Source organism: Micropterus dolomieu, linkage group LG04 (assembly GCF_021292245.1).
Source record: "Micropterus dolomieu isolate WLL.071019.BEF.003 ecotype Adirondacks linkage group LG04, ASM2129224v1, whole genome shotgun sequence".
Taxonomy (NCBI): Eukaryota; Metazoa; Chordata; class Actinopteri; order Centrarchiformes; family Centrarchidae; genus Micropterus; species Micropterus dolomieu.
Window position 1 is genome coordinate 31,615,864 of NC_060153.1, and position 25,468 is coordinate 31,641,331.

The window sequence follows — 25,468 nt, forward strand, 5'->3', positions numbered from 1 at the left end:
AAATTAAGGCCATGACTCAGAAGTAATGTCTTGAGGAAACGGAGGTGGATAATTGTGACAGTTACAGTCATCTGCAGCTTTGACCTGTATCTTTACTTCTTGAAGACTTGTAGGCGTAGGTGTAATCTTGAATGATTCACTCTTTACTCTGAAGGCATTGCTGTCATCTTGCTTGATTGTCTTACTATTCCTTAAAACATTTGGCCTTTTATTGGGACTTCTGTTAGTTCATTAGTTACACAACAAATATGTGGTTTGCTGCAGCTGCTGTTGGAAGATTTGTGGTCTGCAAGACTTGTCAGGATTTGATTGGGTACTACGACGGCTTTCTGCGTAGACTGGGAAGTGATGTCAGTAGACAGGAATATAACCTCATTGCGCAGAAACATGTTCATTGGCTGTTCAATGTTGCCATGGGAAAGCCCTATTGCTTTGGATTAAAACATTTCGACATGGTTTTGTCTTTTAGCAGCTCGTACTACAACACATGACCTTGGAAACACCACTAAGCGAGTAACCAATTAAAATGCTGCCTGCAGAGTAGTTCAGCCATTCAGCGTGATGGCTGTTTGGGTAGCTAACCCAATCACAATGCGAGGTTTTACATAGCCACATGTGCTACTTAAAATCCATAAACAGATTATGGTGAATGGTTCGGTTTTTCTCTTCATAGGAGCTACATTTGGTTTCAGCTGACTAGACTGACAGTTATGCTAAAGAGGCGGGAGCATGCTGGTTAACATGGCAGAGCAGGGAACAGTGGAACAGACCGCACGTGAGGGTGAGGGATTTTAGGGCTCCCTATAGTTGATAAAATCATTGGCCAATTCGAGATGACATGGTTATAGTGAATGCAAGTGTGTAGTTGTGATGTTGGAATGCTCAGCTACTTAAGTGAATTAAATTGGGTTATGTGGCTGAGTCAGTAATTAAAAACAAATGCATTTACTTTGAAAATCAACTATATTTGCAATTTTAAAAATCAGTAAAATCCACCCATAATGAAATACATAGCAGAAAACACAAAACATTAGAATGAATTATTCTTGGTTGTAAAATAAGAATAACAAGAAAATAGGTGAATAATTTTGCTCAGTTAAAAAAAGTACAAAGTACTTTGTACTACAACACTAGATATCAGGTTAGGTTTGTACTCTCAATTTAGGCTATGATGTGGAGGTTGACAAGGCTGATCACACTTCTTCATTACTGACCACAGTTATTGACTTGGCTGTTCATCTACGCATGCTAAAATTGTGAGTTTGGCTGCTGAACTTTTTAAACAATTCCCGAGGATTGAGGAGTGATGACCCCAACCCCTACGGTGGACTTTTTAGGATTGGGCATGGGGGTTGGGGGCGTCAATACATACATACATACATATAAATAAATTCTACATCTTACACATAGACATAATAATACAAACCACAGTAATAACACATAACAGCTATTCATTTAGGATTCACTTACCAGAGTTCTCCTTGACTGAGATTATCCTGTTCAAACAATCACAAACAGCATGCCAACATTTGTGTATATGTACTTGTACTTATATATTATATATATAAAATAACAATACATGCTGGTTTCTTTCAAAGTTCTTGACAAAATGTTATCACAAAAAAAAATTATATTAAAAAAAATGCAAGATACAGCAAGCCTATGTAACTTTTAACTTACACAAGGAAAGAAATGAAAACATTTATTGTATATAAATATGTAAACACATGTTTTTTTATGTATTCCAAACTATCAACTAGGTTTATTTGTGTAGAAAGATCAGTTTCTAAAAGGTGTGTGATAAAAGGATAAGAATTGAGACAGACAGTAAGAGAGAGAATAGAAGATTTTGACAGTCATCCCCACCAGCAACCATGGGTGTTGTGGATCCACGCTGTCCTATTTTTCTCTATTCACTCTGGGTACGGCATCACGCTGTGCATACTTTGTGTATGCTTGCGTGTGTGTTTGTGTACATGCTTATAAATATGCCCGTGTTTGACTCCACAATTATATTTCCTTGTGTATCCTGGACAGGCTTGTGTGCACACAGGTCTGTCGTACGTGTGTTGCACACAGGTCTATCATAGGTGTTCACAGCACCTGTTTTAGGGGAATGTATATATATATTTCACTGGGTGTATGTGTGTGTCAGAACCCCCTGCGGTGCTTATTTGCAATGTCTATGACAGAGCATACAGCTGCATCTCAAGACAAACTAGGCCAACAGCAGCTCTGTGGCACCTGTTATCCAAACCTCCGAAGACTTTGTTATATCAGAAACTCTCAGTTGAAGAACTCTCTATGTGCCCTCTATTCTGACCTGGGTTTCTTTCTTCTCTACATGTTTCCTTTCCTGTCTTGCCCAAAAAGCACCAAACCCAGAATCAGAATCAGAATCGGGTTTATTGCCAGGTACATTTTCACATACGAGGAATTTGCCTTGGTATAAATTGGTGCTCACAGTACACATGAACATATATAGAAATAAAAATCTATAAAAAGTAAGGAGATCGTATTAAAAATACAATAATACTATAATACAATGCTGAAGTATGAGTGGTGTGTGTGTGTGTGTGTGTGTGTGTGTGTGTTTGGGGAGGGGGGCATGAGAGTCAGTGACAGTGGGGGCCCGGGCCTTGTTGAGGAAGCCCACTGCCATCCAAAAGAAACTGCTCTTGTGGCGCGAGGTTTTGGTCCTAATAGACCGCAACCTTCTGCCAGAGGGGAGACTCTGAAACAGTTTGTGTCCGGGTTTGGAGGGGTCAGCCACAATCCTTCCTGTACACCTCAGTGTCCTGGGGGTGTACAGGTCCTGAAGAGACGGAAGGTGACAACCAATCAACTTCTCTGCAGAGCGAATAATATGCTGCAGCCTGCCCTGGCAGTGGCCGCAGCGTACCAGATGGTGATGGAGGAGGTGTGGATGGCGGTGTAGAAGTGCACCATCATTGTCTTTGGCAAGCTGAACTTCTTCAGCTGCTGCAGGAAGTACATCCTCTGCTGGGCCATCTTGGTAATAGAGATGATGGTGATGGTGCCCAGGAAGCGGAAGGAGTCCACAGTAGCGACTGCGATGTCACCCAGGATGATAGGGGAGGGTGGGGCTGGGCTCTTACTGGGCTCTACGACGATCTCCACTGTCTTCAGAGCACTGAGCTCCAGACTGTTCTGGCTGCACCAGGTAACCAGATGGTCGATCTCCCACCTGTAGGCGGACTCATCCCCACCTGAGATGAGCCCAATGAGGGTGGTGTCATCCGCAAACTTCAGGAGCTTGACGGACTGGTGACTGGAGGTGCAGCTGTTGGTGTACAGGGAGAAGAGCAGAGGGGAAAGAACGCATCCCTGAGGGGAACCAGTGCTGAGGGTCCTGGAGTCAGAGTGATGTTTTCCCAGCTTCACGTGCTGCTTCCTGTCCGTCAGGAAGTCAGTGATCCACCTGCAGGTGGAGTCAGGCACCCTCAGCAGGGAGAGCTTGTCCTGCAGCAGGGCTGGGATGATGGTGTTAAAAGCAGACTTGAAATCCACAAACAGGATCCTGGCGTAGGTTCCTGGGAAGTCCAGGTGCTGGAGGATGACGTGAAGGGCCATGTTTACTGTGTCATCTACAGACCTGTTGGCTCTGTAGGCAAACTGCAGGGGGCCCAAGAGTAGGTCAGTGATGGATTTTAGGTGGGACAACACAAGGCGCTCAAAGGACTTCATAATCAGAAGGAGACAGAGTACGGCCTAGTTAATAACGTGGGTTACACATGTAACAGCTTTTTAAAGCCAATGCGAGATTACCAATATAGCCAATGTTGACTTATTTTTGTTTTATACTGTTGCAGGAGGCTTTGGATAGAATTTTGGGCAGCTCACCTCAATCTTCATAATAAAATACATCAATGCAGCTGTAAAATAGCAGCAGAGTTGTTGTATTTATTATTTTAATGCTCTGACAGTGTAGATAAACTGTATGTACTGTATGTATCAATTGTGTGTACTGTATGTTAGTGGGAAGTACAACCTGCACTCACAAAGTTATTGGTATCAAATGAAGCAGACCTATCATTAGTCAATCTAAAAAATAGATAATGGCATTTACTGATAAATTATAGACTATCCAAACTGCTACAGTTAACTAACCAAGCAGATATTCAGCCATGCTAATGTCAAATAGTACACATAGTACAGTGTGAAGGTGGTTTGCTACCTCACGCTTTAACATGTGCAGCTAACCAGTGGTGGACAGTAACGTATAAAAAAGTACAAATACTTTACTGTACTTAAGTTTTTTTTTGGTATCTGTACTTTACATGAGTATTTTTAGTTGTTGCAACGTTTTACTTTCACTTCACTGCATTTGGAGGCCAAATATCGACTTTTAACTCTGTTATATTCTGCACGAGACCTCGTTACATTGGTATAAGTAGCCTATGCAGCGCACTTGAGTGGTGCGGCATTAAAAAACAAATGATACTGATACTGATAAAGCAGACTCAACGCAAATCAACTTCAGCCAGCTGATGCAACACCGGCATACACAGAGACAGTCCAGCGCAGAGCTGGATGACCCCACCTCACTTTCCTGTCAAAGGTGAATGCAAATTTTTACAACGAGAAGAGAAAAACTCAATGAGAGTGTGGGCTCTGTACGCAACCACAATGGATTTAAAATTAAACAACTGAGATGTAATTGAAGAGCAGACTTTCAGTTTTAATTCAAGGGGTTGAACAAAAATATTAAATGAAATGTTTAGGAATTGCAACCATTTTTATACAGAGTTCCCTTATTTTAGGGGCTCAAATGTAATTGGACAAATTAACATAATCACAAATAAAATGTTAATTTTTTATACTTTGTTGAGAATCCTTTGCAGGCAATGACTGCTTGAAGTCTGGAACCCATGGAAATGACCAAATGCTGGGTTTCGTCCTTTGTGATGCTTTGCCAGGCCTTTACAACAGCTGTTTTTAGTTGTATGTTCGAGGGTCTTTCTGCCCTAAGTTTTGTCTTCTGCAAATGAAACGCATGCTTGATCAGGTTGAGATCAGGTGACTGACTTGGCTATTGCAGAATATTCCACTTTTTTGCTTTAATAAACTCTTGGGTTGCTTTCGTAGTATGTTTTGAGTCATTGTCCATCTGTAAAGTGAAGCGTCGTTCAATCAACTTAGCTGAATTTGGCTGAATCTGAGCAGACAGTATATTTTTATATGCTTCAGAATCTATCCGGCTGCTTTTGTATCTGTCACATCATCAATAAACACTAGTGACCCAGTGCCATTGGAAGCCATGCATGCCCATGCTATCACACTGCCTCCACCATGTTTTACAGATGATATGGTATGCTTTGGATCATGAGCTGTTCCAAGCCTTCTTCATTTTTTAGATGTTTTCTGGCAACAGCTAATCAGGCCTTTCTATTCTTGAGGCTTGAATAGTTTGCACCTTGTGGTTTAGCCGCTGTATCTGCTCTCGTCAAGTCTTCTCTTTATGGTAGACTTAGATATGGATATGACTACCTCGTGGAGATTGTTCTTCAGTTTGCTGGATATTGTGAAGGGGTTTTTCTTTACCATGGAAAGGATCCTACGATCATCCACCACTGCTGTCCTCCATGGACATCCAGGCCTATTGGTGTTGACGATCTCAACAGTGCATTCTTTTTGCCTAAGAATGTACCAGTTGATTTAGCCACACTGCTAGCTCTCGGATGGATGGGGGGTTTTTTTGTTTGTTTTTTTGCAGCCTAAGGATGGTCTGTTTCATTTGCAGTGAGAGCTCCCTTTGACCGCATGCTGTGGGTTCACAGCAACAGCTTCCAAATGCCAATGCTACACCAGGAATCAACTCCAGACCTTTCACCTGCTTAATTGATGAGGAAATAATGAAGGAATAGCCCACACCTGAAACAGCTTTTGAAGATTGTGTCAAATTACTTTTGGTCCCTTGAAAAAGAGGGGGCTTCATATTAAAGATTTGTAATTCCTAAACCCTTAACAGACAAATTACCAAATGAATAAAACTGGTGTCAGTGTCCAAATATTTATGGACCTGACTGTAAATCAAACTTAGCCTAATGTGCTGCTGCAGTGAATCGCTCAGTCTGTATGTGCTGCTAAACAGCTGAGCAGCGCAGCTCTTGTCTGTCGTGTCTTGGTTGCTTGCCAGACTGTGACTGAACAATGTTGAGTGAAATAGAACTCTTTATTACGTATTTATAAACTGTAGCTCGGAAAAATGAGCACACTGCGTGTGGAAATGCGTTCTTATGTGCGTTCAAGAAACTAAACTCGAGCAAGAAACATCTGTGGGACAGTGAAGACAAGACAGTGACAGTGATGTCTCTGGACTAATGCAAGATGGCAAGCAGTGGATTCAGATTAACTATTAAAATGTTGATTAGTGGGACAGACAGGACGATATGGATCACATCTCAGTAAATAATAAGCATCTCATATTCAGCCAAGTCATTTATATTTGAAAATGTATTGAAGGAAACCTGGAGGAGCCAGTTTGAATGGGCCTGATGCAGCTGATGACATTAAAATATAGAAAAGATCTATGATTTACAGTGGCTATGCTGAAGTTTGTCAGTAGAGTAGATGATGAATCATCAGCCAGTTCTGGAACAGACTCCAGCCAGTCAGCCAGTATAAGCACAGCTGATCCACATCCAGCCTCAGCCAGTACGAGTACAGCCAGAGATCTATAGCCAGCATCAGGTACAAGCAGCTCAGACCCTTATGGAACAGTTGCTGCTTCACCAAATGACCCAGCAGATTGGCCCCCAGTCTGATCAGACTTCATGAGGTCTGAGTTAACCCTAAAATACACTGACTCAGGCTACTGCGCCGCGGTTGCCGGAGCTAATCAAGGCCATTATAGTCAATACTTGTGAGTCCACCATTTTTGCAACAAGCTGCATCAAGCAGCACAGAACGATTCGATTAATTTTAATTAAGTAAAACACCCTGTGGAGACTCCCGATCGTAAAACAACAATAAATGCGGTTAAAATGGACACAAAAGAAAATCATTTAACTACGTAGCCTACTTAATCATAGTAGAAGCACCAAAGGCACTGATTACCAAATCAACAAAATGTAAACATGTCAGCAAAATCAGGTCGATTCTGAAATAATAATATGGGGCAGGCTGCACGCTCCGCCGCTGAAACGCTTCTGAGACGCTTCCAGTGGACACTGATGCCATGGACGCATCAAAACCATGGTGCGGCCGTAACATGCCATAGCCGAAGTGAGTGGATTCCTGGCCTCAGTGTGCAGAGGTCTGTTCAAACCAGCACTGCGTTTTTCTAGAAGAGGTTTCTATTCAGACTTCTTACAGAGTGGGGATTGTAGTGAGAGCATTGCGGTGTCAGGCAGGACAGCCGTCGGGGGGGTCAAAGGGTACAGATGGCCCCATCCCAAGGCACAGGGGGGCCCATGCAAAGGTCTATGGTTGACCCTTAAATGGGATCAAACACACTATACTATACAACACTTTACTTACTGTCTCATATGAATAACAAAATTTTTTACATGTATTTCCATGATAAATAAATGTATTATTATCATTAAAACATATTTCATACTTGTCATCTGATAACCCACCCCCCGCTATTGTGCAAATGGTTCGGTCAAAACATTTGGTCATTCAGATGTGCAGGATCTGCAAATGTAAAGCGAGTCACTTTAAGTGAACACTACAAAACGTCAAAACACACAGAATATAAAATGATGGAGATGCAATGGCCAAATTTCTGGCCATTCCCTCTCATTGCATTAACAACAGTGTTCAGAAGCACCATGTAGCGTATGTATGACAGGTGAAGGTGAGGATCTAACAGTTAGGTAGACTAGTAAAGCTTAGCTTGCTTAACCTTTAAGTAATGTAACACCAGAGCTGCCAACTCTCGGGCTTTGAGCGTGAGACTCACGCAACTGACAATTTTCACACGCTCTCACATCAATTCTCTCACTCAGTGAAAAAAAAATGTATAACTGATAATAACGAGTCGGGGTCAGTTAGCTTCACCCAGCTGATGCGACAACGGCGGTAAATAACTGAAAGACTTTTGAAAAATCATCTAAAATCTGAGGTACAAACCTCCTCTGTTTGGGACTGTGAGCTGCACTCTATCAGAGGTGCTGAAGTGAACATTTATGTGGATTTGTGGTCAGATTTCTGTCTGATCAGAAGTGTTTTCAGTAAGTTTCATTTACAGTATCTACCTCCTCATCTCATCCAGTAGTACAGTCCCAAACGGTTCTGCATCTGCAGACGGTCTGATGGGGCCAAATTAGCAGAGTAACCAAGCAGGCTCATGCACAGCAGATTGTAGGGCTGATAGACTTTTAAAAAATATTATGGATTCTCATTAAATGATGATGTTATTCTCGTAATATTATGACTTTTTTCCTGGACATGTCAGAGAACACAAATATGTGGGAGAGAATCTGAATGTGCAGAATGTTTGAAAATGGGCAGAAAAACTGCTGAAACACAGGAGCTATTACAGTCCAGGAGTTTCTAACTGAATTCAAATTAATTAATTTATCATTGAGGAGAGAAAAGGTGCCACATTCATATTTAAAGAGGTTACTTTCCCAAACAAAGGCAAAGACAAAAGAGGAGGGATGACTAGCCTAAATCACATGTGTGATGAAGAACCAGAGATGATATTACATGAGAAAATATTTAAATATACATTTAATGTGTATTCAAATATTAATTTATTAATCTTTATTAATAAGAAAATTGACCTACAGTAAACACTAGTCAGCAGCACAGGTCAGAGGATACAGCTGCAAATATGGTTACAATACAATAAGCTATACATGTGGTAAGCCACTGTTTGTCTTAATCTTATCATTTCAGCAGACTCAGCCATATACTCTATAAAGTATTTCAGTTTTGCACATAATTTGACCAATACTTTGATTAATCTTGCTCTCGAGACTGAATTTGATCGATGAAGTATGTTCATTTGTTTCTTCAATTTCTTTAATGTTTGAATTTACCTTTCTCCTATCACTCAAGCATTGAAGGGCATTTCTTCTCTCCTTGTCTTGTTTAAAGTTATAGGAGGAACATACCTGTCACAGTCTAATTTGAAAGATTAAAAATAAAACCTTTTTTGACCTTTTGTGCTTTGTAATCATATTGAGTATTCAGTATATATGCGAGGATGGCCTAGATGAGTCTACAACATTTAATTTGGAAAAGGTCGTTAGGGACTCCATCTCTGTCACTATAAAACTAATTGCCAAGAGCTTCTTTGAAATTGCCCGTGTTTGTATTAGAACTACGAGTGGGTGTGTGGAGTTGGTGTTGGAGTGGGTCTCGATGAGGGGCCCGGTTTAAAAAATGTTGTCCCCCTGTCCATAATTCCCAATGGTGGGCCTGGTGTCAGGTGTGCAGCAGCTCTGTTTTTTGCACTGTGAGTCGCAGCCAGTCTGTGACCGAATGGTAACGTAGCTGGTAGAGTTTTGCAATGTAAACATCTGAAAACTGAAGAGAACTTTGCTCTTTTTGGGACTGTGAGCTGCACTTTATGAGAGGTGCTGAAGTTAACCTGTGGAATTTTAGTGAGATTGTGAATTGAGAAGTGTTTCAGTTAGTTTTGGTTTCTGCCTCCTTGTCTCATCTTAACATCCCCAAAGTCCCAAATGGGGTTCCGTGTCTGTCAGACGGTCTGAAGGGGATACTACCACAACAGCAAAGCAATAACGCAGACTTATCGTACTCGTCCTCTTGCGAATCAGTTTTCCTTATTGTGATTCACTATAACTTATAATGCTGTATTCAAACCTGTCTTGAGTGAATTTAAAAAGATAGATTGTGTTTTGTAAGATCAATAGATTTTGATGTGTTGTACTTTTACTTTTCATTACTGAAGTATTTTTAAAACCAGGTACTTTCTTACTTTTACTTGAGTAGGTTTATACTGGAGGACTCACTTTTACTTGAGTAACATTTACATGTGGTATCTGTACTTTTACTTACGTAAGTATGAATATTGAGTACTTCCACCACTGCAGCTAACTAAAGGGAAACACACACAGTGACATACAGTGTGAAAACATCAACACTGATTGTTTTATATGTAAGCCCATACACTGGTGGCATCTTAATGTGTGCTATTGCAGGTTAATGCCACTGTCCATCACAACCCAGCAATCCTATAAGTTTAGGTCAGAATAAGCACTACATCCCTAGTATGTCTGTGATGATTTATACCAAAGAGGACCAAAGGGCCAAGAGAGCCAATATGATCTGATGGTGGTGAGTCTAACTTTCTTTGGATGGAGCACGCACTCACTGCTGTTTAGGAGAAACTTTTGGGGTTTTATTTGAAGTCATGACTTGTCTTGAAATTGCAACCAACACCAGAGTTTGAGGGGAAAAATAATTCATCTGTGGCATCTCAATTAGTCGGGATGGGCTGCTCTTCACTGTTGGAGCTCTACTTTGTGTTTCAGTCTTAGAAGAAGGGAGTTTTTTCACATAACAATGAGCCTGATGCAGCTTTTAAGTGCTATATTTTGCATCTCAAACCAAACTAGGACAAACCAAACCTTTGGGATGCAGAGGTGACATTTGGCATTCACAGCAAATCTCCACAGAGTTCCTCTCAGAAATTCTATTCTTATCTTTTTCCTTAGATATGTTTATTTCCTCTCAGTTGTTTTCCGTCTGACTTGCTTACTTTCTTTATTGCTGACAAGAAGATCTGAACTCGTGGAGAATTTGTGTCCATTCCACCTTTCTTTGTCTGTATATATTACCTTTGATTTTTTCTGTTTATCAAATCTATATTAAGTTCAATTGTCATGTAGCGACAGGGCCTAATAACTACAACGATGGGCAGTACAATGGTCTGATCATCCAGTGGTCAGTTGATCTTTCTGCTTGTCTGTCCAAATCGTAGATACTGCTAGATTACAATTGATCCTATTATGGATAATCATGGCCCGCAGAGGTTTAATCCTAAACATCATGAGGATCCTTTGACCTAACTTTGGCCAAATCAGACCAAACCTGTAAATGAAGATTTGCATGAAATTTACTGAGCACAGGATAAACACTTTAACACAGAACATTCAGATTTCCTATTATTTTCCGTGAATAGAATGGTGTTTGTAGCTTTGCCTTATTACGCGGTAAACAGCCGTGTCCGACTGCAGAACCTTTGCACAAAAAGAGGAGAGTAAGTAATAATGGGTGAGGTTTTGGGAAAATACACACACACACACACATACACACACACAGGGGTGGACAAGCAAGGGTAGTGTGCGTAGTGTGATAACTTCATCTCAGCGTGGGGGCAAGTTGTGGGAGAGTGAAGCACCTGGGGAGAAAAGGATTATGGATAGGGAGTGGGCGCAGCGTCGAGACCTCACGCTGAGAGAGGGGACGCTAGACCCAGAGAGAGAGCAAGATGCACACACAATTGCACACGCACAGATGCACAGCTTTACTTGTTGTGTTATAGACGAATGCACACAAACTTCAGTCTCGGAAACACACCCAAATAAATACGCACTCCCTCACACAAATCTCTCTCTGTCTGTCTCTCTCCCAGTTCCACAATGATTATATCATTCATAAAGATAGAGCAGAGAAAAGAGTACTCCTTTGCTCCTTACAAGGTGACAGATTTATCATCGGTCGTGGTCTTTCCCCTGTGTCCGTCCTCTCCATTCCCCTTCATCTTTCTCTGTTCTCTTCTTCTGGCTTTTGTCTGACTGCATGGCATTCCATTTGGCTACCAGTTACCATGGCAAATGAGTAGCACAAAGAGCATGAGCGGCGCGATTATAGATCTGTCCGTCGCACTTGCACACGCGCGCATGCAGCAACGGCATTACACTTGGTGCACTCTGACCTTTTGTTACAGAGAGATTTAACAAAGTTTGAAAGAAGAAGAAAAAGGCCAATGTTAAAAAAAAGAGGAAGAGAACAGCAATTAAAAGATAATTATCTGCTGGCAAAGGGCCACAACTTTCATAAGGTCTGTATTGCTATGAGAGAGACAAGGAGGGAGAATGAGTGGATTCCCTGCAGTGTAAATGTCAAACCCTTGCTTTGACCTTCTGCTACTTTCTTGTGGTTCTGGTTCTGCTGCTACAGTGTCAATCTAATTCACAATTGCTTACAGTGGAGCTTGAATCTTCTTTGATAAAATGGTCAAACCCTAGAGAATTGATGATCTTTCAATCGCAAACATTTGTACATAATTTGCAATTATGCCCAATCTTGATATAAAGTATTAAATATTTCTATAAATCAGTGTCATATCTGAAGAAAGTTTTACCAAAGCCTTCTTCATGCAAACAATCCAGTTAAGGTCTCTTGCCTGAAGCCCAGGTCAAATCAAACCAGACATCTAGAATTAACTTCCTTACAAATGTACAAAAGTCTTACTATCCTCTGAAGTCGTCTTCTCAGGCAGCACTTACATCCAGGCTGTGTATCACCCCCAACAAGCCACACCAATTCAAAATCACAGCAAGCCATTTCTTACCAGAACCAGCACTTCCCTGTAATATCAAAAATCAACCACTGTATTTATAAAGCGTGTAAGTAGCACTGCAGAGAATGCTACTCCAAATTCAATTTGGGCCACAATAATAAAAAAAAAGCAGTGTTTTTAAATCTCTCTCCTTTTCTTTGTGGTGAGTCAGTTAAAAGATATGTCTGATGATGCCATTCCATATTTTAACATTATAAACAAATCCCATTCAAAGACCAAACCAAAAGTGAACTGATCCTACTAACAATGTATGTGTGTATCTAAGGCCTCATATGTCTTATTTCTCTGAGGCAAAGAGCTCCATCGTTTGTCCACAAAACACAGCAATAAGCCACAGTGTTTCACTGGGTGACTTTTTCCTCCATTAGCATGAACACACACACTGTGGTGCGTTTTGACCTAATCCCACATACACCAGAAATACCCACTAGAGCACCAAATCATGGCTGAAAATAGTCCCCAACAAATGTTCTATTATTCTTGATTGAGTAACAATTTGCTAAAAACTACAGCAAACATCTGTTTTTAGGAAATAACTTAACCTTTTTTTACTGCAATTAAACATTTGTGAAAATTTACATCTTCAGTGGGAACCAGTGAACTTGGGGCTGTGTGCCACAGACTGGGTAGGGCAGTTGGAGCGATTTGTCATGGTCTTTTTAGCCATGTGAAATCCAAGAGACATTCCGTTTTTTTTGTAAAAGGGCATCTGAATACTGATACTGAGATCACTGTAAGCTACATATTGTTTGTTGATTAATACATCCATCCATCTAGCCATCGTCAACCGCTTATCGTGCGTACAGGGTCGCAGGGGGCTGGAGCCAATCCCGGATGACATCAGGCGAAAGGGGGGGTACACCCTGGACAGGTCGCCAATCCATCGCAGGGCCACACAAACAACAAGTCACACTCACACTCAGTTTAGGGTCACCAATTAACCTAGTCCGCAAAGGCCTATGATCTAATGTTAACGTCAGAAGTAGGTTAAATAATTGGGGTTGGGGTTAGGCATTTACTTGATGATAAGGTGAAGCTTAGGGTTAGGGGCTAGGGAATGCATTATATCTATGAGGGTCATCACAAGTATAGAAAGACAAATGTGTGTGTCCGTGTGTGTGTGTTTTGTTAGTGTAGGTGAGTGCTACAGAGTGGGAAGCAGAAACAACTAATCTTCAGTGTAGTACTTACTACTTGTATACTTGTATGTGATTGTTGCAAATTGCTCAGCAGACCATTAAGTATTTGTTGAACTCACAACAGAGATGTTATCATTCTTATATCCATTATTACACACTGACGAGGAAGTCGTGTAACTGTGTCTATGCACTGGCACTGATGGCAATACTGCAGTACAATCTGCTTAATCCATGCTAAATTGCTGTGAAACTGTAACAAACGTGGTCATATGTTGTATTGTATTATTTATTTATTTAATTCAGTTAATTTAGTTTTTGATGTTTTCAACAGATGTGTTGTTAGGCCTCCATTAGGTTACAGAAGTGGCATAAATGCACTTTACTATGGTGATTCTTTTTTGTCTTGCGGAATATAACATCATATCTGCTTCAAGTGGAACTAAAAGAATAGATCATGCTGCAAATTGAAAATATGTTTCTGAGATACCCCATACGTAGCGAAGACATCCTGACATTATAGCCATATGAAGCATCCCTCTGCATCCCTTAATCTACGTGCCATCTCACAGGATATCCCTCTTTTTTCCACTTCCATCATCTTTTTGGATGTGAAAATCAGATTTCACACAAATATATTATTAAATATATATTTTAGTGGCTATTCTGTTTCACTGTTATACCCTCTGCCCAGCAATAGAAGAGTAGTTTTAACATAACCAGCATTCTGCGCTCACCGTAAATAATAATTTAACCCAAAGATCCTACCTATAGAAATAAAACTTGATCTATGATCCTACCAAAACATTGTAGGCTAATGTACGTGTGTGTGGTGTAAATGATGGAAAATAAATAGTAATGATGGATTCTTAAATGATATGAAATAGGGTGAGACAAGGTGGTTAAAAAACTGTGTTTGGTCTCAACTAAAGCTAGGACCCTCACTCCTGTTTCCAACTTCCCTTTATTAATTATACCACACTCATTTGCCAATCAGCAGCCAAGCTTTTCATTAAAATCAGTGAATCAGAACTAAAACCAAAAATACGAGTCTTGATAAGTCTTGAAACTATTGTTCTTTGAATATAAACAAAACTGCTATTTTGGCTTCTACGTATATGACGTATTAAATATTTGTGCTGGTTAAATTCCAACATTGATGTCACAATGTAAAAATTATGAAATACAGTGGCATCAATGTAATTTTGATTTTCTTTTTCTTCGAACACTCCAAAGCCAAAAGTCAAAGGGAAGTGTTTTGGTGAATTGCTTGTTGACGAGAGCTTTCATTATAATGTGTATTGCAGGGAAATTGGAATGATTTGTGGAAATTGCAGTTCCTGTCATTTGTCTGAGAGCTTGAAAGCACTTATATAAAGTAAAAGCACAGGGATTGGTTCAAATTGCAAGTCCTCACAATATAGCTCCAGAAGAACTGTTAACTCTGCCCTTCGAAAAGAGAAGGCAACAGTGCCTTGTTTTAGGAGCAACAATAAGAGAAAGTAATTGTGATGTTAAATGGAAGAAGAATGATTTCATTTATTCTTTTAAAGCTGAACTTCTACTAGTGAATCAACGTCCGTTGCATTCAAGCCCTCGCCAAACGAGTTCACACAACGCTGATTAAGCCTATCTCTTGCAGGTAAATCTCTTTGTATTCGGCGTGTACAGGAGTTTTTAAATCAGGGCCCGTATTTTTCAAGCTTCTCAGAATTACTCATAAGAACACTGCTAAGAATTGACTTATGAGTAAAAAAATTCTTGGCTCAAAGTTGTGCTTAAACGTTAGTTACCAAGCATCTCAGTCTTAATTTAAGTGAATTGAGGACTAAATCTTAAGCGTCAGTCTTAGAGCTGATTCACAACACTTGCTGTACCGCAAGGACCAATCACTGAATAGATTTCCTTATTAGGAATCCTTAAATATAATAAATTCACATTGAATGGTAAAATTCCTAAGAGGAGTGTACGTTCAAAAGACATTTGACAATAAATAATTTGAAGAAAAGAGGTGGATGTAAATCTCGGCAATATGCATCCACCTTTCCATGACAATTGATGGTTGTGATGGCCCCAAATAATCAGTTTGTTGCATTTGTCCTGTGGAAAATAGTGTCATCATCATTTTCAGTTTATCTGAAAGCGCTTTGCTGCGTAAAGTCGGTGGTGAGATGGCATTCCTCACCAACTCATTTACAGTACAAAGATTATGCCTGCGCTGTCCGACCCCGTCTCATTAACTGCACGCCTTCAAATAATTCAGAAACATTCTTCTACTTCTGAAAGACTTGTGCATGTCTCTGTCTCCACAGTGCCATCACAAGCCCCAACTGGCAGCTCCTAACCACTTGAGAGACCTCTCGAGCCGTCTTAAATAACTGGGAGAGTAAGAGTGATTCTTAGCTTTGAGAAATTTGATAACTTGCTTTTATTCTGAAGTTTAAAAGTAGGTTTAAATTTCAAGAATTCTCAGCACTTAAGACTGAAATGGCTCTTTGAGAAGCTTGATAAATAAGGGCCCTGGTGTCTGTGGTGACATTCCTACACTGGTATACCAAGAAGTCAGCAATCACTGGTTTTCCTGGGGCATCACAGAGTCCAGAGCCATTTAGAGAGCTCCATGGTCTGCCAAAGCTGTATATGAAAAAAAGTCCACCAGAGAGATTATTTGTTATTGAGAATTGTGTATTTTGTTTATTATGATTGTATGTTTGTGTTAAAATGCTTTGGCAGCTATGTATTGTATGCAGTCATGCCAGTAAAGCCACTTTGAAAACTAAATTGAAATTGAACGGAGATGACGCTCTCTCTACATGGTTCTGGAGCAACCGTAGCTACACCAGCTAGGAGTATGGTAAAGGCTATGGCGGAAAAACACAAGAAGCCTCCAAGAAACATTGCTCCAGGAAAATAAAGACACTTTCAAACATTCAGAGAAAGGACTGAAGTCAAACAAAGAAAGAAATGGATGGCGAGGACACACATGGATAACCCCATTTTGTTTGTCTCGTGCACCCACATGAGGATGCACATGCACACACGCCATGCCAATTCTTTCACACTGTTCTACTGACCTATGGGTGCTGGTACTGCACCAAGAAACGTAAGAATGCACCAAGAAAGGTAGTGAAGGATTCTTCACTAAAAAAAAAACAGCTGTGAGGAATGCATTTAATATGTTTGTTTGACCTCAATGATATGCACAATGAGTTTTGGTGAGTAATAATCAATGTAAACAAGGATTGACAAAGTCCAGGCCCCCACAGGGCTGTGTGCTCTGCCCCCTCCTGTTCACGCTGTACAGCCACGACTGCATCCTTCAACATGGAAAGAACTCTGTCGTGAAGTCGCTGTTGTACCGCCAGACTCCAGAGCACCTCCTTTATTCAGGCTGTGAGACTCCACCCCAACACTACACCATAAATAAATGACATAGAACTTTCTGGTTTTGCACATTACCATACCACACCCTTTTTGCATTTCTGGTTTTGACAGGAGATTATGAAATGATTAAACCAACACAGATGAAATCAGATGAGCAGCTCAGGCACACGTCATTAACCATTAGTCTGAATGTCTCAGTCACAGCCTCTGTCTCTTACAATATGAGAAGCTGTCTTACCATATTGCTGTGCTTAAACTGATCAATACTAAAAACTTCCAGGCAGACCCAAACAATATTGCTAAATCTCTGCCTTTTTTAACTCGTTCTCACTCAAGCTTTAGACATGTATTACATTGTGCCGTCAAGAATGCTTAATTACAGAAACATAATTTCTGCTGTAAAGACACATCCTCCTAAGAAAGTTATTCTAAATCTAAATGAATCTGACACTCAATAGATATTGCATAGAGCATGTAAATAGATGTGGCTGAGCAAGATATTGGAGGTATGTAATCATGTATTTGGTTCAGAGGCATTGGAATCTGTCGGAAAGTTGGCATTGACTTAAAAAAGGTCACATCAACTTCTTTTTTCCCCTAAAGATCTCTGTTCCTCTCTCATCTGTTCACACACAGAGAAACCCTCTTCTTCCCTGTCTTTCTTTCTGTCTCTCTCAAACTGTTATTTTAATCAAAGAATTGGTCCCAGAAGTGTCTCAGATATTAACACTGGTCCAATAGCTATGGAAATCACATCATCGTGATGGAGACGTGGCCTTTCCTAAAGGACCCCAAGGACCCAGCAGTCACAATACAGTCTGGCCTGTCAGTCTCAGTGTTCCCTTTACTGCGTCATATGTCAGAATTCCTCCACCTCATACCTGATCACAGAAGTAGTCTGCAAATATACACACTAATGCACTCACTCACAAACATACTCACTCATACGGCACTCATGGACACTCAAATACATACACTCATGATAAAGCTATACTCTATATTATGTTATATTTATGGACCTTTCAAATACTTTAAAAATGCATTTTCATATATGGAATATACCGTAAAACTTTGAATAATTTATTTGCTGAAATCACTGAATTGACCCTGCCTATATTTGGGACAGGCGTCCATATGGAACAGGCCTTTAATTCCTTTTGCACAAAACTGAAACTACTATGAAACAGTTTATTTATTTCAAACAGAATAATACTTGTATAACAATGATCAAATACAAGTCATTCATTTGATCTAGCTTCGACAGATGGCTTTTGCGCTTTTATTTTGAAGTAACATCACGACAACAACATGGTGAGAGAAGTTAGCTGACAGAGAGCGATGGACTTCACATGACAGGATTCACAACTTGGATTAATTTTTATGAAAACCTGTTTTAATTCTTTTTATGGGTGGACCATTACAGACTAAAGGAAGATAAATCAAGGAAGGGACAAATCCGGGCTTAACTAGCTGACTTAAGGAGAGCTTCAAAGGTAACAGCAGTCATCCCTTTTTTTCCTTTCCTCTCTTGAACCAGGCAGGTTACACCGGTAAATCTATATGAATTAGACTGTGGGCCTTAACTGAACTAAACTATTGAATCGTGGAGAATCTAACCAATCTAACAATGTGTAGCATGTCCATACTGACATATTGATCATATGTTTAAACATTAATATTTGTATTAACGATCTAAGCAGCTTAGAAGCAGCTAAAGCAGACGACCCCACGGTTTAAGAGGTTTTCCAAAGAATTTATATAAAAACTGGACCAGGCGTTAAATTGAGGCAGGTGTTTATTTGCCTACTGGTCAACTACCATCTCACCTGACTTCATTGATTGTCTTGACTCTCTTCCCAAAGTAAGCTCCTCAACTTAAACTCACTGTGAATTTAAAAATCTGAAAACCTAGATAAGGTAAGGGACAATATGTCACTGTCTATGGTTCATGAAAAAAAAAAAAAAGAATATCAAAGAATTATCTGAGCAACCAGAGAAGAGCTAAAAATCATACTTATGACACACTCATCATATTTGTATCACCTTCTATGGCGCAACATGGGTCAAAAATGACGCATATTCATTTCCTATGTAATTTCATCCATGGTTGAGTATTTCTTTTCTGTCTCTTTTGAAATCATTTTATTTCATCATTTAATATTTTAAGTAATCACTAAATATCTTGTTTTTGGTTACCACAAACCATTATTTATATTTTTTCTTTCATACTGTAAGAATAAACACATTTTTTGTATTTCTATATCAATTTAACACACATGGAATAATTCTGGAATTATGCGACCAGCCAAACTAACACTGGATAAATAAAATCAAAGGCAAAATAATATTGTCAAATGCACATCAGTCAGTTGATTAAGTATGTACTGTTATAAAATTGAGGTTAACTGCTCTGGAATCTGGCGGCGCAGCACCTGAAACTTCCTAGAAGGCAGCAGGGTGAACAGGCTGAATGTGGGTGGGTACTGTCCTTCAGTATCCTCACCTCACCTCACTGGTATCACCTGATCGAAAAACAGCTTTTTTTGGCTCTGGAAAGAGCCCTCACCTCTCCGTTCATCCAGGCCTTCTGATTGGGGAATGATTTTATCGTCTTGGTGATCACCACATCATCAACACATTTGCTGATGTATGATGTCAGTGATGATGTAAATTCCTCAAGGTTGATGTGGCTCTCCTGGGTGGTGGCCTCTCTGAGCACACTCCAATCTCTGCTCCCCAAACATAGTTGACTGATAGTCGAATCATGTGTGTGTTTGTGCATGTGGAAGAGGAAGGAACACACGCTAGCTCCGCTTTAATCATGAGAAGCTGAAGAGCTGCAGTCTCTATTTAATAGTCAGTGTAACTTATACTGTACAAACTGAGGCTTATTGTTGACTATTTTCTCTCTGCTCTGCTCTTGTGCAGAGTTTCATGTGCGGTCGAAAACTGCATGCGTGTCGTGGGTCAATTTCAAGTACTGTTTTTTATTCTTTGTGTGGGTCTTCAATGGTGATAAATGGTCCAAAAGTCCCCCAAGATGCGGACTACTGGGCACAACACCGGTGAAGCTCGGGCGCCGTCTCTTTGCCACTAGCGGCTACACACATACACACAACTAAAAAAATTGAGTTCCATCAGTGATTAGTATATTCTATCAGGTTTTAATGTGAACATACAGTATTGGAACGGTAAGGCAAATTCCTTTGTTTTTGTTGTTCACATCTAGATGTGTTAAACAACTCAGGACGTATCACATACAAGACTTGTGTGTTCTGTAGGCCGCTGTGGTCAGGACTCAGCCTTGATATGTGGTGTGCGATCTAGGTGAGCTGCCATGGCGCCCCTTTTAAAGCAATCTGCATGTTTGAAAATGCTGATCAAGAAGAAATAAGAAGTCCCTGCACCAGCACCAAATGCATTACTCTAAAAGTAGGGGGAGAGAAACACAGCCAACACATGTACTCTGTGTACTACTATAAATTGGAATTTTTGTCCAAGTGAGCTATTTCTTCAAATAATGAGTGGAGACCCTAAAAGTGGGTCATGGTCCCTGTTTCTGGTGGGTCCGACGATAACAAGAGAGCGTTCTAATGAGCTTGAGTCCATGGGAAAAGCAAAATGTATTCCATTTCTGTCCCAGGCTGAGAAAGTTTAAAGAGCTGCCACAGTAGGGGATTTTCAAGCAGCCCCCTCCTGTGATTCTTCAAATACTGCAACCGTCAAACAGCTTGGCTTGGGATTCAATATACAGTATCACACAGAGGATAGCCTTCTATTCCACTTAAGCATTCAAGGCAATTCTATCCATTTCTCACTGTCCTCATTGCTGCAGGCCTTTAACGATGGGTCAGGACCACAAAATGGGTCGTGGGTTAGTTTGTAGTGGCTCCCAACATGACTGGTATGTTTTCCAAACTCATAACTTAAGTGCAAACATCTGTATTTATTGAAGGATGTTCACACAGAAAAATTTAATTTGCTGACAATGTGATGCATACCAAGATTTCACAATAGTCACTTCCTGATGAGCAAAACAGAGCTTTTTTGTTTTTTTGGACATTTTTGCTAAAATAATTTTCTTCCCTCTATAGAGCAGAAACCAAAGAAGAATTTTTTGTCTATTGCAGTGTCTACAGTACAGCCGAAATTTACCTAAGAATAAACACATAGACATCCAATGGCAACATCAATGAAACATCAAAATCAAAACATCAACATCAAAATCAAAAAAGGACTTTTAAACATAAATTAATCTATTAACATGTCTATTTTTATCAACTTATACAAGTTAATAAATAGGATAAATCAGTTGAGATGAACGATCACGTTTTTGAGGGGGCCCTAATTAAAAAAATGAGAGTGAGTGGACGGAAGACTGCAAAACGAAGGTTACGATATAGATAGATAGATAGATACTTTATTTATCCGGAGGGAAATTCAAAGATCCAGTAGCATACGAAATATAAATACATTAAACATACATTAAACCTATATTAAAATAAAATAAAAATAACAAATAACACAGTAGCCACAGTAAACAGTGCAAATGGAGTGCAGATGGAAGTAAGCAGTACAGATGGAGGTAGAAATTGTTCTTTTGTCTATTGTCCTCCCTGCCATGACTAGGAGCTGTTGTACAGTCTGATGGCCGGGGGGACGAAAGAGTTTTTAAGTCTGTTGGTGGAGCTGGGCTGGGACAGCAGTCTGCCACTGAACACACTCCTCTGCTCGATAAAGGTGTTGTGCAGAGGGTGGTGGGCGTTGTCCAGCATGGACAGCAGTTTGTCCATAGTCCTTCTTTCTGCCACTATCACCAGAGAGTCCAGCTCTGAGCCCACCACTGAGCCAGCTCTCCTCATCAGTCTGTCCAGTCGTCTCTCTTCTTGCTGCTTCCTCCCCAGCAAACTACAGCATAAAAGATGACGCTGGCCACCACAGACTGGTAAAACATCTGCAGCAGTTTTTTGCAGATGTTGAAGGACCCCAGCCTTCTCAGGAAGCATAGACGGCTCTGCCCTTTCCTGTGGACAGTGTCCATATTTGCTGTCCAGTCCAGCTTGTCATCCAGCTGCAGCCCCAGATATTTGTAAGTCCTGACCACCTCCACATCGACCCCCTCGATGGACACAAGCTGGAGATGTGGTTTCTTCCTTCTGAAGTCCACCACCATCTCCTTGGTCTTGGAGGTGTTCAGCTGCAGATGTTTGGTCCTGCACCACCTCACGAAGTCATATGGTAACCCTAGCTCCATAAGCAGTGGGTGTTGCGCAGGTTGGCAAACAGATCCATCTCCACTCGTTCAGTGTGGGCCTGCTCCTTGACAGGAGGTCAACCCCTTTCAAAGACAGTAAGTGCTCTGCAGCCAATTTCCATAGGTTCCCCGCCAACGTCAACAGAGCCATGGAATGGACTCCTCCCTATCTGTTGATGTAAGCCACTGTTGTGTGGTTGTCGGTCCTTGTCAGCGCATGCTTGCCCTAGTCTAGGGCTTTCGAAGCGCTGGAGGACTAGAAACACTGCCAGGAGCTTGATTTGGTTGATGCGTCAGCTCTCCAGGGAAGCCACACAATACCCACTGCCCTTCCCAGGCAGGTCCCTCCCCCTCCAGTCAGAGACGCATCCTTGAACACAGACATAACGGGGTGCAGTTGTAACCGTCTCATGTGCACCAGGTCCTAGCAGTTGCATCACTGACAGCGCCCTTACCGCTATCCCCTGCTGCAGCTTGTGGACCCAATGGAGAAGCGTCAACATCTGCCATGTGAAGCACCAACGGGGCAGGACACACTCGTCTGCTGTGAGCCGCTCATTTAGGAAACAAAACCAACTGAAGCAGCGAGAGATGTCTTCCACTCTGCTGTGCCAGAAGAGACATGGCCTCGGCTGTCTCTCTCTGGCTATGGCGGGCAAGCCTAGCTGTGCCAAAAAAAGTTGTGGGCAGTAGGCCATGTCTGTTTATGTAGGGTGACCATATTTTGGTTTTCAGAAAAGAGGACAGGTGGGGTAGGAAGCAGACTGGGACTGGGGAGATTCAAGTAGTTGGTGGCACCGTGGAAATGTGTATGGGGGGTGGCGCGGGCAACTATGTTGTTGAACTTTAAAAGTACCTACATGTAAATGTAAATGCTCTGTATTTGTATAGCGCCTTTCTAGTCTTTTCGACCACTCAATACGCTTTTACACTACATCCCATTCACCATTCACACACATACACAACTGAAACATTCACACATACACTGGTGGAACAGCCACCAGGGGCAATTTGGGGTTCAGTATCTTGCCCAAGGACACTTCGACACGCAACCTGGTGGAGCCGGGGATTGAACCGCCAATCTTCCTGAGCCACAGTCGCCACGGTACATGTGGGCTTCTAGATTACTAGCACAATTATTGCTGTAGGTTAGGGTTAATGTCCTGCCCCACTCAGGCTGTGATTAGTCGGTTCACGAAAAGTGACACTCATGAGCAACTTTATGCACACGCTTGGATAAAAAAAAGCACCTGATCTACTCCCAAGAGTAACCTACCAGCAGCTTGTGACAAGTGTCATTAGGCAAGTACAAGTCCCGATATGCGCAAGAGTAAAATGTAATTGTGCCGGTGCTGGTCAAAGCAATGCAATAACGCACACAATGAATGCCGACGGTAGAAAGCTAAAGCAAAATCCCAGACATTTTGGCTGATTTAGAAATCCCTGCTGGACGCGTTTTTAGGTCCCAAAAAGAGGACATGTCTGGAAAAAATGAGGATGTTTGGTCATCTTAGTTTACACACTTGCACTCCCGGTGAGCTAGCAATGCACCCGTGCGAATCCTTGTGAGCGCGCTGGGAATGCTGAGTTATGTCAGGCTGCTGTATTATGTCTTTTCCCTGGTAAGAGCAGCTTGTTTCTTGGTAGTCATGTCATGGAACATAGTCTGGCTAGCGAGGTGGACGCCCTGGCCCCTCCACCTCGGTTCTGGTCGGGAGTGCTGTGTGGGCGAGCCGTTAGTCTGTCAGCATCCGCCAGCATCTCTCATAATACATGCATGTGATTGGAGAAGGAAGTACCCATAGAGTCCAGCAGAGGGCGGAGCGTGTGGGAGATAGAACAGCATCAATTCTTCTAGGTACACTTTAGGGCTGACCCCAAATAGTCGAAGATTTGAAGCTTCATTTTTGTGATATGGGGGTGCTCAATGTCTGATTTTACATAGATCTACCAGTTTTCTCTAAATAAATTAATATACAGCCTATTACAATATACGTTTAAATGTTTCATGCTGTAAATAAACATGTAAAAAGAAAAAAAACGTGCGTGAATGAATCCAAAATTGTAACCCTAACCCTGGGTTTTCAGTGCGCATGTGTAGGCGTAGCGTGTATGTGTGTGGTGGCAGGAGGAAAACTTGCTGAAGAGACGGAGCCCCGGCTTCACCAGGGTTGTGCAGAGTTGTCCGCACCTCGCGGGACTTTCGGATAATTTATCACCGTTGATGTACCACACAAAGAATATTTTATCGTTTTTAAACAGCCGCTACTTGAAACAGACCTGCGAGGAACCGCGATGTGCATGCAGTTGTTGGCAGCATGGCAAAAACTCTGCACAAGACCGGTGAATGGCAGGCGAGAGAGAGAGAAAATGGTCAATAATAAGCCTCAGTTTAGCTTCGGCTCGCAATCGCCGTGGACAAAAACACACATGATTCGACTATCAGTCAACTATAGGCAGGACTTGATGATTCTGATTCGACTATGTAAATCCTTAGTCAGGTACAGCCATAGTACATTTGCACAAACTCAAGTTTGTATGTCATCAAGTGTATGATTAAACAATTATTCCAAACAGGTGCTAATGATCATCAATTTAATGTAGGTCAAAATACAATCTTTAACTAAAACAGCTGTGTTGGAGGAATACAATTGGCTGAAGAACAGCCAAGCTCAGCTAACAAGGGGAGGCTGCTTAAGATAGTTTACTGTCAAAAGTAATACACCATGGCAAGACTGAGCACAGCAACACAACGCAGACTAGGTAGCTATACTGCATCAGCAAGGTCTCTCCCAGGCAGACAGAAGAGTGGCAGCAGGTGCTCTGTACGGATAAGTAAACATCTGAGCTGTAGCAGAAGGCAGGTTGTTCCCCAAAGGGCTGAAGAGCGGTATGAGAGTGAGTGACTGCAGGCAACAGTGAAGAATGGCGGCGGTTCCTTGCAAGTTTGCATTTCTGCAAACAGAGTTGGGGACATGGTCAGAATGAATGGTCTCCTCAATGCTGAGAGGTACGGGCAGATACTTATTCATCATGCAGCACCATAAGGGACCCAAGCTTATTCTGCAGCACGACAACGACCTCAAATATACAGCAAAAGTCATTAAGAACTATATTCAGCTTGAAAAAGAACAAAGAGTCCTGGAAGTGATGATACGGCCGCCA

At 41.3% G+C, this 25,468-nt stretch overlaps 1 protein-coding gene across 8 annotated transcripts in view; it reads left to right on the forward strand.

Annotated features, from left to right (window-relative positions):
- tenm3 (teneurin transmembrane protein 3) overlaps nucleotides 1–25,468 on the forward strand; it is an 818,277-nt gene that overhangs the window by 431,704 nt on the left and 361,105 nt on the right. The gene's annotated exons all lie outside the window — the stretch shown is intronic.